At 38.7% G+C, this 13,640-nt stretch overlaps 1 protein-coding gene across 1 annotated transcript in view; it reads right to left on the bottom strand.

Moving 5' to 3' along the window:
* The window catches only part of ndst3 (N-deacetylase/N-sulfotransferase (heparan glucosaminyl) 3), a 154,574-nt gene that overhangs the window by 2,936 nt on the left and 137,998 nt on the right, over nucleotides 1-13,640 (bottom strand). The gene's annotated exons all lie outside the window — the stretch shown is intronic.

Consider the following 13,640-nt stretch of genomic DNA (forward strand, 5'->3'; position numbering starts at 1 on the left):
CTTCCTGTAAGGATTTAATTGAGGTCATAACTTCCTGTAAGGATCTGATTGAGGTCATAACTTCCTGTAAGGATCTGATTGAGGTCATAACTTCCTGTAAGGATCTGATTGAGGTCATAACTTCCTGTAAGGATCTGATTGAGGTCATAACTTCCTGTAAGGATTTAATTGAGGTCATAACTTCCTGTAAGGATCTGATTGAGGTCATAACTTCCTGTAAGGATCTGATTGAGGTCATAACTTCCTGTAAGGATCTGATTGAGGTCATAACTTCCTGTAAGGATCTGATTGAGGTCATAACTTCCTGTAGGGATCTGATTGAGGTCATAATTTCCTGTAAGGATCTGATTGAGGTCATAACTTCCTGTAAGGATTTAATTGAGGTCATAACTTCCTGTAAGGATCTGATTGAGGTCATAACATCCTGTAAGGATCTGATTGAGGTCATAACTTCCTGTAAGGATCTGATTGAGGTCATAACTTCCTGTAAGGATCTGATTGAGGTCATAACTTCCTGTAAGGATCTGATTGAGGTCCTGTAAGGATCTGATTGAGGTCATAACTTCCTGTAAGGATCTGATTGAGGTCATAACTTCCTGTAAGGATCTGATTGAGGTCATAACTTCCTGTAAGGATCTGATTGAGGTCATAACTTCCTGTAAGGATCTGATTGAGGTTATAACTTCCTATAAGGATCTGATTGAGATCACAACTTCCTGTAAGGATCTGATTGAGGTCATAACTTCCTGTAAGGATCTGATTGAGGTTATAACTTCCTATAAGGATCTGATTGAGATCACAACTTCCTGTAAGGATCTGATTGAGGTCATAACTTCCTGTAAGGATCTGATTGAGATTATATATTCCTATAAGGATCTGATTGAGATCACAACTTCCTGTAAGGATCTGATTGAGGTCATAACTTCCTGTAAGGATCTAATTGAGGTTATAACTTCCTGTAAGGATCTGATTGAGGTCATAACTTCCTGTAAGGATCTGATTGAGGTTGTAACTTCCTGTAAGGATCTGATTGAGATCATAACTTCCTGTAAGGATCTGATTGAGGTCATAACTTCCTGTAAGGATCTGATTGAGGTCATAACTTCCTGTAAGGATTTAATTGAGGTCATAACTTCCTGTAAGGATCTGATTGAGGTCATAACTTCCTGTAAGGATCTGATTGAGGTCATAACTTCCTGTAAGGATCTGATTGAGATTATAACTTCCTGTAAGGATCTGATTGAGGTTAAAACTTCCTGTAAGGATCTGATTGAGATTTTAACTTACTGTAAGGATCTGATTGAGGTTATAACTTCCTGTAAGGATCTGATTGAGGTCATAACTTCCTGTAAGGATCTAATTGAGGTCAAAACTTCCTGTAAGGATTTAATTGAGGTCATAACCTATAACTTCCTGTAAGGATCTGATTGAGGTCATAACTTCCTGTAAGGATCTGATTGAGGTCATAACTTCCTGTAAGGATCTGATTGAGATCATAACTTCCTGTAAGGATTTAATTGAGGTCATAACTTCCTGTAAGGATCTGATTGAGGTTATAACTTCCTGTAAGGATCTGATTGAGGTCATTACTTCCTGTAAGGATCTGATTGAGGTTATAACTTTCTGTAAGGATCTGATTGAGGTTTTAACTTTCTGTAAGGATCTGACTGAGATTTTAACTTCCTGTAAGGATCTGATTGAGGTTTTAACTGTCTGTAAGGATCTGACTGAGATTTTAACTCCCTGTAAGGATCTGATTGAGGTCATAACTTCCTGTAGGGATCTGATTGAGGTCATAACTTCCTGTAAGGATCTGATTGAGGTCATAACTTCCTGTAAGGATCTGATTGAGGTCATAACTTCCTGTAGGGATCTGATTGAGGTCATAATTTCCTGTAAGGATCTGATTGAGGTCATAACTTCCTGTAAGGATTTAATTGAGGTCATAACTTCCTGTAAGGATCTGATTGAGGTCATAACTTCCTGTAAGGATCTGATTGAGGTCATAACTTCCTGTAAGGATCTGATTGAGGTCATAACTTCCTGTAAGGATCTGATTGAGGTCATAACTTCCTGTAAGGATTTAATTGAGGTCATAACTTCCTGTAAGGATCTGATTGAGGTCATAACTTCCTGTAAGGATCTGATTGAGGTCATAACTTCCTGTAAGGATCTGATTGAGGTCATAACTTCCTGTAAGGATCTGATTGAGGTCATAACTTCCTGTAGGGATCTGATTGAGGTCATAATTTCCTGTAAGGATCTGATTGAGGTCATAACTTCCTGTAAGGATTTAATTGAGGTCATAACTTCCTGTAAGGATCTGATTGAGGTCATAACATCCTGTAAGGATCTGATTGAGGTCATAACTTCCTGTAAGGATCTGATTGAGGTCATAACTTCCTGTAAGGATCTGATTGAGGTCATAACTTCCTGTAAGGATCTGATTGAGGTCCTGTAAGGATCTGATTGAGGTCATAACTTCCTGTAAGGATCTGATTGAGGTCATAACTTCCTGTAAGGATCTGATTGAGGTCATAACTTCCTGTAAGGATCTGATTGAGGTCATAACTTCCTGTAAGGATCTGATTGAGGTTATAACTTCCTATAAGGATCTGATTGAGATCACAACTTCCTGTAAGGATCTGATTGAGGTCATAACTTCCTGTAAGGATCTGATTGAGGTTATAACTTCCTATAAGGATCTGATTGAGATCACAACTTCCTGTAAGGATCTGATTGAGGTCATAACTTCCTGTAAGGATCTGATTGAGATTATATATTCCTATAAGGATCTGATTGAGATCACAACTTCCTGTAAGGATCTGATTGAGGTCATAACTTCCTGTAAGGATCTAATTGAGGTTATAACTTCCTGTAAGGATCTGATTGAGGTCATAACTTCCTGTAAGGATCTGATTGAGGTTGTAACTTCCTGTAAGGATCTGATTGAGATCATAACTTCCTGTAAGGATCTGATTGAGGTCATAACTTCCTGTAAGGATCTGATTGAGGTCATAACTTCCTGTAAGGATTTAATTGAGGTCATAACTTCCTGTAAGGATCTGATTGAGGTCATAACTTCCTGTAAGGATCTGATTGAGGTCATAACTTCCTGTAAGGATCTGATTGAGGTCCTAACTTCCTGTAAGGATCTGATTGAGGTCATAACTTCCTGTAGGGATCTGATTGAGGTCATAATTTCCTGTAAGGATCTGATTGAGGTCATAACTTCCTGTAAGGATTTAATTGAGGTCATAACTTCCTGTAAGGATCTGATTGAGGTCATAACTTCCTGTAAGGATCTGATTGAGGTCATAACTTCCTGTAAGGATCTGATTGAGGTCATAACTTCCTGTAAGGATCTGATTGAGGTCATAACTTCCTGTAAGGATCTGATTGAGGTCCTGTAAGGATCTGATTGAGGTCATAACTTCCTGTAAGGATCTGATTGAGGTCATAACTTCCTATAAGGATCTGATTGAGGTCATAACTTCCTGTAAGGATCTGATTGAGGTCATAACTTCCTGTAAGAATCTGATTGAGGTTATAACTTCCTATAAGGATCTGATTGAGATCACAACTTCCTGTAAGGATCTGATTGAGGTCATAACTTCCTGTAAGGATCTGATTGAGGTTATAACTTCCTATAAGGATCTGATTGAGATCACAACTTCCTGTAAGGATCTGATTGAGGTCATAACTTCCTGTAAGGATCTGATTGAGATTATAACTTCCTATAAGGATCTGATTGAGATCACAACTTCCTATAAGGATCTGATTGAGGTCATAACTTCCTGTAAGGATCTAATTGAGGTCATAACTTCCTGTAAGGATCTGATTGAGGTCATAACTTCCTGTAAGGATCTGATTGAGGTTATAACTTCCTGTAAGGATCTGATTGAGATCATAACTTCCTGTAAGGATCTGATTGAGGTCATAACTTCCTGTAAGGATCTGATTGAGTTCATAACTTCCTGTAAGGATCTGATTGAGGTCCTAACTTCCTGTAAGGATCTGATTGAGGTCATAACTTCCTGTAAGGATCTGATTGAGGTTATAACTTCCTGTAAGGATCTGATTGAGGTCCTAACTTCCTGTAAGGATCTGATTGAGGTCATAACTTCCTGTAGGGATCTGATTGAGGTCATAATTTCCTGTAAGGATCTGATTGAGGTCATAACTTCCTGTAAGGATTTAATTGAGTTCATAACTTCCTGTAAGGATCTGATTGAGGTCATAACTTCCTGTAAGGATCTGATTGAGGTCATAACTTCCTGTAAGGATCTGATTGAGGTCATAACTTCCTGTAAGGATCTGATTGAGGTCATAACTTCCTGTAAGGATCTGATTGAGGTCCTGTAAGGATCTGATTGAGGTCATAACTTCCTGTAATGATCTGATTGAGGTCATAACTTCCTGTAAGGATCTGATTGAGGTCATAACTTCCTGTAAGGATCTGATTGAGGTCATAACTTCCTGTAAGGATCTGATTGAGGTTATAACTTCCTATAAGGATCTGATTGAGATCACAACTTCCTGTAAGGATCTGATTGAGGTTATAACTTCCTGTAAGGATCTGATTGAGATTATAACTTCCTATAAGGATCTGATTGAGATCACAACTTCCTATAAGGATCTGATTGAGGTCATAACTTCCTGTAAGGATCTAATTGAGGTCATAACTTCCTGTAAGGATCTGATTGAGGTCATAACTTCCTGTAAGGATCTGATTGAGGTTATAACTTCCTGTAAGGATCTGATTGAGATCATAACTTCCTGTAAGGATCTGATTGAGGTCATAACTTCCTGTAAGGATCTGATTGAGGTCATAACTTCCTGTAAGGATCTGATTGAGGTCCTAACTTCCTGTAAGGATCTGATTGAGGTCATAACTTCCTGTAAGGATCTGATTGAGGTTATAACTTCCTGTAAGGATCTGATTGAGGTCCTAACTTCCTGTAAGGATCTGATTGAGGTCATAACTTCCTGTAGGGATCTGATTGAGGTCATAATTTCCTGTAAGGATCTGATTGAGGTCATAACTTCCTGTAAGGATTTAATTGAGTTCATAACTTCCTGTAAGGATCTGATTGAGGTCATAACTTCCTGTAAGGATCTGATTGAGGTCATAACTTCCTGTAAGGATCTGATTGAGGTCATAACTTCCTGTAAGGATCTGATTGAGGTCATAACTTCCTGTAAGGATCTGATTGAGGTCCTGTAAGGATCTGATTGAGGTCATAACTTCCTGTAATGATCTGATTGAGGTCATAACTTCCTGTAAGGATCTGATTGAGGTCATAACTTCCTGTAAGGATCTGATTGAGGTCATAACTTCCTGTAAGGATCTGATTGAGGTTATAACTTCCTATAAGGATCTGATTGAGATCACAACTTCCTGTAAGGATCTGATTGAGGTCATAACTTCCTGTAAGGATCTGATTGAGGTTATAACTTCCTATAAGGATCTGATTGAGATCACAACTTCCTGTAAGGATCTGATTGAGGTCATAACTTCCTGTAAGGATCTGATTGAGATTATAACTTCCTATAAGGATCTGATTGAGATCACAACTTCCTGTAAGGATCTGATTGAGGTCATAACTTCCTGTAAGGATCTAATTGAGGTCATAACTTCCTGTAAGGATCTGATTGAGATCACAACTTCCTGTAAGGATCTGATTGAGGTCATAACTTCCTGTAAGGATCTGATTGAGATTATAACTTCCTATAAGGATCTGATTGAGATCACAACATACATAAGGGACATCTAGTACGGGAGCCGTATGATCGGTGAAGATTCTCCCATTGGAAATGTACGGTCCCTTACCTGACGTCCGACTTCGTCCGGGAAAATCGCGGACGGCGTCGGGCCGAGGGCGCGGGGGAGCTCTTTCGGGAAGTCATGTCGGAAATCGTTTCGGACGTTCGGTCGCCGTTTTATAAAAATAACAAATTTTTGACTTGCGCTCCGCATTCTCGAAAATTCCCACAAGGCGGAAAATAAATCATATTGCAGGCGCACGAACACGGGGCAAACGAGCGCGGCCTTTTCTCCTAAACGGAAAATATTTCAAAGACGAAACTCGGCGAGCGTAGGTTTGGAGTAAAGGGAAGTTGGCCCCGAACAAGATGGCGTCGAGGCTTCGGCGCTTTTTGAGTTATGGCCATTTTGCTGGGATCAAAGGTCAAAAACGAAAAGTAGGGTGCAATTTGACCTCTTCACGTCAAAGTACATAAGCATACGGTGTCAGGAAAAAAAAAAAATGCCGTTTATCTATCGTAATTTAAGAGAAATAGTACATTGTCCCTTTGGTGATGTTCACGAAGAGGATTTTTTTTTTCAAAAAAATCACAGATCCAGTTGCAGTTTGTTCACACGAACATTTTTAAAGTGGGTCTCGAAGCTCTGCGAGAATTCTGTGATTTTATGTGATTTTATGAAGTAACACACACTCATTTAACCCTCTGTTAATAAGTCAGTTCTTAACATAAAGACTTAAAGCTCAATATTATATAAGAGCCTACCCCAAGGAGGGTATGTGTTCACGTTCAGCTTCCTATGTCAACTGGAAGTACCTTAAACTGGTGCATAGGGTCAGGTTTGAAGGGTAATAAAGGTCAGATCTTTTCAAAACTTCACTTGTGTGATTAGACAACCCTCATGAACTGTAATCAGTCATTTTTCCCAACAGATGTCAAAGAAAAGCTCTCTCACACAAACACACACACACAAAAAGGAAGGATGGAGTGAAAAAGTACGGTGCTTAAAGACACACAAAGCCTGCAACGGTATTACTATTATCTCCAGGCCGTGCCGAGTTCAACGAGATGCCCCGCTTGACCGTAGCTCGTTCGGTCTGAGCGCAGCGACCGTTACAAGAAGACGGACCCAAATGACCTATTGACCTCATGTCAATTTTATTTGCTTTTGGGAGACAGAGAGAGAACCGTTAAGGTTAGAAGCACAATTTCACCTCAGGAATGTTCTTTAGGTCCTCCCGATCTGTGCAAGCCTAACCTTGACCTTGTGGCATTAACCCTTACCAGTTAAAAGCTGGTGTTTACATCAAACAATTTACAATGACATGTCGCCCCATAGGAATACATTGACTGCACCTCTCAATTCAACCTGAAGCCTATGTGGGTTATGAATGTCTTATGAACCTGTCTTTGATGTCAGTCCATCAGGCCACCATGAGGTCTACCTGTGTCGATTCTAAGCTTCCTGGGGCAACCGGAAGTGGTTAAATCACCCTAAAAGTGTTTGCCATAGCCAACCTGCAGTTTGAGAGAAATAGTGTCTCAGCCCTATGTAAATCAGTCAATTTTTAACGTACAGACTTAAAACTCAGGATTCTGTAAAAACCTACTCCAGTGATGATATGTGTTTATTTATAGCTTCCTGTGACAACCGGAAGTGCCATAACTGGTGTCTAATGGGCTGTTTCGAAGGGTTAAAAATGTCAAATCTTTCCAAAACTTCATATATGTGAATAGACAACCCTCATGAACTGTAAATCAGTCCTTCATCCCATCAGATTAAAAAAAAAAAAAAAACACACCGACACAGAAATGATGGAGGGACACACTGAGGGGCTAAGAGGCAGACAGTGCCTGTAGTAGTTACTTTTGTTCCAACTTTTAAAGAACCGTCAGACCTAGAGTTCTGAAAATTTACAAACCTGTTCTAGACCTCAGGTCGATTGTGCACAGTGAATTATGTGGCTCTAGAAGGTTCCCTGACCGATAAAAAGCCTCGTGTATTTGCCATGTTTTCAAGTCATTTTGACCTCAACGAAACGGACGACATTTTGGAAAGTCCCAGAGTCTCAAGACTAGGTGCGTTGAAACCGGCTCGGCCCATAGAGACAGACCCCAACAAGCCTGTTTGATTGCTCATTCAAGGACCCCGTAGCAAGGCAATGAAAAAAGTGGAATTTCAGCACCAATTAGGGTTTTGCTCGGGCACCGAATGACCTATCGAGCCGAAACTTGGGATTCGAGGTCGCCTCACATAGGGCTAAACATAATGGGTGAACTGGACCCGCAGCTAGAACATAACTACGTATTATTTGTTTTATTATGGTTTAAATAGAAGGTGCTGTGAATTTTGGGCCTGCTCTAAAATATGTTATAGTTGGCATCTAAAGGAGTTGGAAAAAGTGAGTTTGGAGTCAGATGGTATCAGTTTGGTGTCTGAAAATATCTATTTGACTGATGGACACTGACTTGCTCGTTGACTTTTGTACATTTGCAATATGTTTCAACGGGGAGGTACCATGAGGAAAAAGCGACACGATGAAATTTCACGAAACGAGCGATGGAGAGGAACCACTATCACTGCCCGACCATCCTGAGGTCATCAGACCGTTGACTTTTGCATTTGTAAAGTATTTAAAGAATGCCCGTTAGATTTGCAATATGATTCAACATCACATCATATTGCAAATGCCTGTTATATTTATTCTCCATCGCTCGTTTTGTTAAATTTCATCATGTCGCTTTTGCCTCATGGTCCCTCCCCGTTGAAACATGTTGCAAATGGACAAAAGTCAACTAGCAAGTCAACTAGCAAGTGTCAACAAAAGTTAGCTAGCAAGTGTCCATCAGTCAATTACAGTTCAGTTCAGTTCTTTAGGTCCTCCCGATCTGTGCAAGCCTAACCTTGACCTTGTGGCATTAACCCTTAACAGTGAAAACAGGTTTTTACATCTCACAATTTACATTGACATCTCTCTCCATAGGAATACATTGACTGCACCTCCAAATTCAACCTGAAGCCTATGTGGGTTATGAAGGTCTTAGGAACCTGTCTTTGATGTCAGTCCATCAAGCCACCATAAGGTCTACCTGTGTTGATTCTAAGCTTCCTGGAGCAACCGGAAGTGGTTAAAACCACCCTAAAAGTGTTTGCAATACCCAACCTGCAGTTTGAGAGAAATAGTGCATTCAGCCCTATGTAAATCACTGATTTCTTAACGTATAGACTTAAAACTCAGGATTCTGTAAAAGCCTACTCCAATGAGGATATGTGTTAACGTTCAGCTTCCTGTGCAAACCGGAAGTGCCATAATTGGTGTCAAAAGAGCTGTTTCGAAGGGTTAAAAAAGTTAAATCTTTCCAAAACTTCATATTTGTGATTAGGCAACCTTCCTGAACTGTAAATCAGTCATTAGTCCCATCAGATTTCAAAGAAAAATTTACACACCCTAACAGAAATGATGGAGGGACACACTGAGGGGCTAAGAGGCAGACAGTGCCTGTGGTAGTTACTTTTGTTCCAACTTTTAAAGAACCCTTAGACCTAGAGTTCTGAAAATTTACAAACCTGTTCTAGACCTCAGGTCGATTGTGCACGGTGAATTATGTGGCTCTAGAAGGTTCTCGGATCGATAAAAAGCCTCGTGTATTTGCCATGTTTTCAATTCATTTTGACCTCAACGAAACTGGCGACGTTTAGAAAAGTCCCAGAGTCTCAAGACTAGGTGCATTGAAACCGGCTCGGCCCATAGAGACAAACCCCAACAAGCCTGTTCGATTTTGTATTTCTAAAGTATTTAAAGTATTTAAAGAATGCGCGTTAAATTTGCAATATGATTCAACACATCATATTGCAAAAGTAACAGTGTGTGTTATGTTTGCAATATGATTCAACACATCATATTGCAAACGTAACAGTGTGTGTTACTTTTGCAATATGATGTGTTGAATCATATTGCAAACATAACAGTGTCTGTTACTTTTGCAATATGATGTGTTGAATCATATTGCAAATTTAACGTGCATTCTTTAAATAAACCCTATGTGGGTTATGAATGTCTTATGAACCTGTCTTTGATAACAATCCATCAAGCCACTATGAGGTCTACCTGTGTTGATTCTAAGCTTCCTGGAGCAACCGGAAGTGGTTAAATCACCCTAAAAGTGTTTTGCCATACCCAACCAGCAGTTTGTGATATATAGTGCATTCAACCCTGTGTAAATCAGTCAGTTCTTAACGTATAGACTTAAAACTCAGGATTCTGTAAAAGCATACCCCGATCAGGATATGTCTTTACCTATAGCTTCCTGTGCCAACCGGAAGTGCCTTAAAATGGGGTCATAGGTGCTGTTTCGAATGGTTAAAAAAGTCAGATCTTTCCAAAACTTTAAGTGTGTGATTAGGCAACCTTCATGAACTGTAAATCAGTCATTTCTCGAAACAGATGTCAAAGAAAAGCTCACACACACACAAACAAGTCCAAACTTTTCGTGCACCTGGTATTTTTTTTAGGTTACCAGATGCCTGGATGAAATTGCGTTTAGGGGGCATCCGGACTTCCATACCCGCTCTGGGAGCACTATTCGACGGACGAAAATCAATGGGTGTTGGCCTGAGGGATTTATGGAGGTTTTCCAAAAAAGTCAGAAAATATTCTGTTTTTTTTTCTGAAAAATATTTTATGTTTTTTCTTCTCGAGTCAATGGGGTCTGGCCTGAGTGATTTAAGGAGGTTTCCCAAAAAAGTAAAAAAAATATATTTTTCATGTTTTCATGTCATTTTTCAAAACGGTTTTAAATGCTTTTAGGTGTCATCCAGACGTCCATGGGAGCACTATACTACGGCCCCAAATCAATGGGTGCTGGCCTGAGTGATTTATGGAGGTTTGGGGGGTGATAAGTACAAGTAAACATTTATAAAAAATGATGATAGTAAAATGTGACTAAAGTATTTTCATACACTTCTTATTCATGTGTAATTGACGTACAAATCGAAAGAATTTCAAAAAACGGTCCAGAAAGCACTTTTTTAAATGGAATATATGTTTTTTCCACATTTTTAACATTTTTGACTTTTAACTTTTGACTTTTGACTTCCTATGAAATCACATTCCAAATGCACAAAACATATTCCTTAAGTACAAGTAAACATTTATAAAAAATTATGACAGTAAAATGTGACTAAAGTATTTTCATACAGTTCTTATACATGTGTAATTGACGTAACAATCGAAAGAATTTCAAAAAACGGTCCAGAATGCACTTTTTTAAAGGGGGTGATACGTTTTTCCAAATATTTGACATTTTTGACTTTTGACTTTTGACTTCCTATGAAATCACATTCCAAATGCACAAAACATATTCCTTAAGTCCAAATAAATATGTCAAAAATATTATGTTAATAGAATTTGACAAAAGTATTTTCATACAGTTCTTACACATGTGTAATTGACATAAAAATCGAAAGAATTTCGAAAAACGATCCAGAAAGTACTTTTTTAAAGGGGGTGATACATTTTTTCCAAATTTTTGACATTTTTGACTTTTGACTTTTGACTTCCTATGAAATCACATTCCAAATGCACAAAACATATTCCTTAAGTCCAAATAAATATGTCAAAAATATTATGTTAATAGAATTTGACAAAAGTATTTTCATACAGTTCTTACACATGTGTAATTGACATAAAAATCGAAAGAATTTCGAAAAACGGTCCAGAAAGCACTTTTTTAAAGGGGGTGATACGTTTTTTCCAAATTTTTGACATTTTTGACTTTTGACTTTTGACTTCCTATGAAATCACATTCCAAATGCACAAAACATATTGCTTAAGGCAAAATAAAAATGTCAAAAAAATTATGTTAATAAAATTTGACAAAAGTATTTTCATACAGTTCTTACACATGTGTAATTGACATAAAAATCGAAAGAATTTCGAAAAACGGTCCAGAAAGCACTTTTTTAAGGGGGTGATAAGTTTTTGCCAAAATTGTCAAAATCTCAAAATTTGACTCTTGGGTCTTGACTTGCGTTACAGTAAGCCTATGAAAAAATAAGATGGAACTCACACGCCCACTATAGGAATTTTGGGGTGTTACACAGCTCATTTACAATATGGCATTTGCCACCAACTTTGCACGAAACAGCGCCGGTTGTAATATGAAATCCCACACAATCCCATCGTGTGTATGGTTCGCTCTCTGCCAATAAGTTGCCATGTTATTTTGTACAATTGGGGGGGGAGTTCCCTTACTTCCTATAAGGATCTGATTGAGGTCATAACTTCCTGTAAGGATCTAATTGAGGTCATAACTTCCTGTAAGGATCTGATTGAGGTCATAACTTCCTGTAAGGATCTGATTGAGGTTATAACTTCCTGTAAGGATCTGATTGAGATCATAACTTCCTGTAAGGATCTGATTGAGGTCATAACTTCCTGTAAGGATCTGATTGAGGTCACAACTTCCTGTAAGGATCTGATTGAGGTCATAACTTCCTGTAAGGATCTGATTGAGGTTATAACTTCCTGTAAGGATCTGATTGAGGTTATAACTTCCTGTGAGGATCTGATTGAGGTCCTAACTTCCTGTAAGGATCTGATTGAGGTCATAACTTCCTGTAGGGATCTGATTGAGGTCATAATTTCCTGTAAGGATCTGATTGAGGTCATAACTTCCTGTAAGGATTTAATTGAGGTCATAACTTCCTGTAAGGATCTGATTGAGGTCATAACTTCCTGTAAGGATCTGATTGAGGTCATAACTTCCTGTAAGGATCTGATTGAGGTCATAACTTCCTGTAAGGATCTGATTGAGGTCATAACTTCCTGTAAGGATCTGATTGAGGTCCTGTAAGGATCTGATTGAGGTCATAACTTCCTGTAAGGATCTGATTGAGGTTATAACTTCCTGTAAGGATCTGATTGAGATCATAACTTCCTGTAAGGATCTGATTGAGGTCATAACTTCCTGTAAGGATCTGATTGAGGTCATAACTTCCTGTAAGGATCTAATTGAGGTTATAACTTCCTGTAAGGATCTGATTGAGGTCATAACTTCCTGTAAGGATCTGATTGAGGTTGTAACTTCCTGTAAGGATCTGATTGAGATCATAACTTCCTGTAAGGATCTGATTGAGGTCATAACTTCCTGTAAGGATCTGATTGAGGTCATAACTTCCTGTAAGGATTTAATTGAGGTCATAACTTCCTGTAAGGATCTGATTGAGGTCATAACTTCCTGTAAGGATCTGATTGAGGTCATAACTTCCTGTAAGGATCTGATTGAGGTCCTAACTTCCTGTAAGGATCTGATTGAGGTCATAACTTCCTGTAGGGATCTGATTGAGGTCATAATTTCCTGTAAGGATCTGATTGAGGTCATAACTTCCTGTAAGGATTTAATTGAGGTCATAACTTCCTGTAAGGATCTGATTGAGGTCATAACTTCCTGTAAGGATCTGATTGAGGTCATAACTTCCTGTAAGGATCTGATTGAGGTCATAACTTCCTGTAAGGATCTGATTGAGGTCATAACTTCCTGTAAGGATCTGATTGAGGTCATAACTTCCTGTAAGGATCTGATTGAGGTCATAACTTCCTGTAAGGATCTGATTGAGGTCCTGTAAGGATCTGATTGAGGTCATAACTTCCTGTAAGGATCTGATTGAGGTCATAACTTCCTATAAGGATCTGATTGAGGTCATAACTTCCTGTAAGGATCTGATTGAGGTCATAACTTCCTGTAAGGATCTGATTGAGGTTATAACTTCCTATAAGGATCTGATTGAGATCACAACTTCCTGTAAGGATCTGATTGAGGTCATAACTTCCTGTAAGGATCTGATTGAGGTTATAACTTCCTATAAGGATCTG

The sequence above is a fragment of the Salvelinus alpinus genome, chromosome 6, assembly GCF_045679555.1.
Source record: "Salvelinus alpinus chromosome 6, SLU_Salpinus.1, whole genome shotgun sequence".
In the NCBI taxonomy this organism is placed as follows: Eukaryota; Metazoa; Chordata; class Actinopteri; order Salmoniformes; family Salmonidae; genus Salvelinus; species Salvelinus alpinus.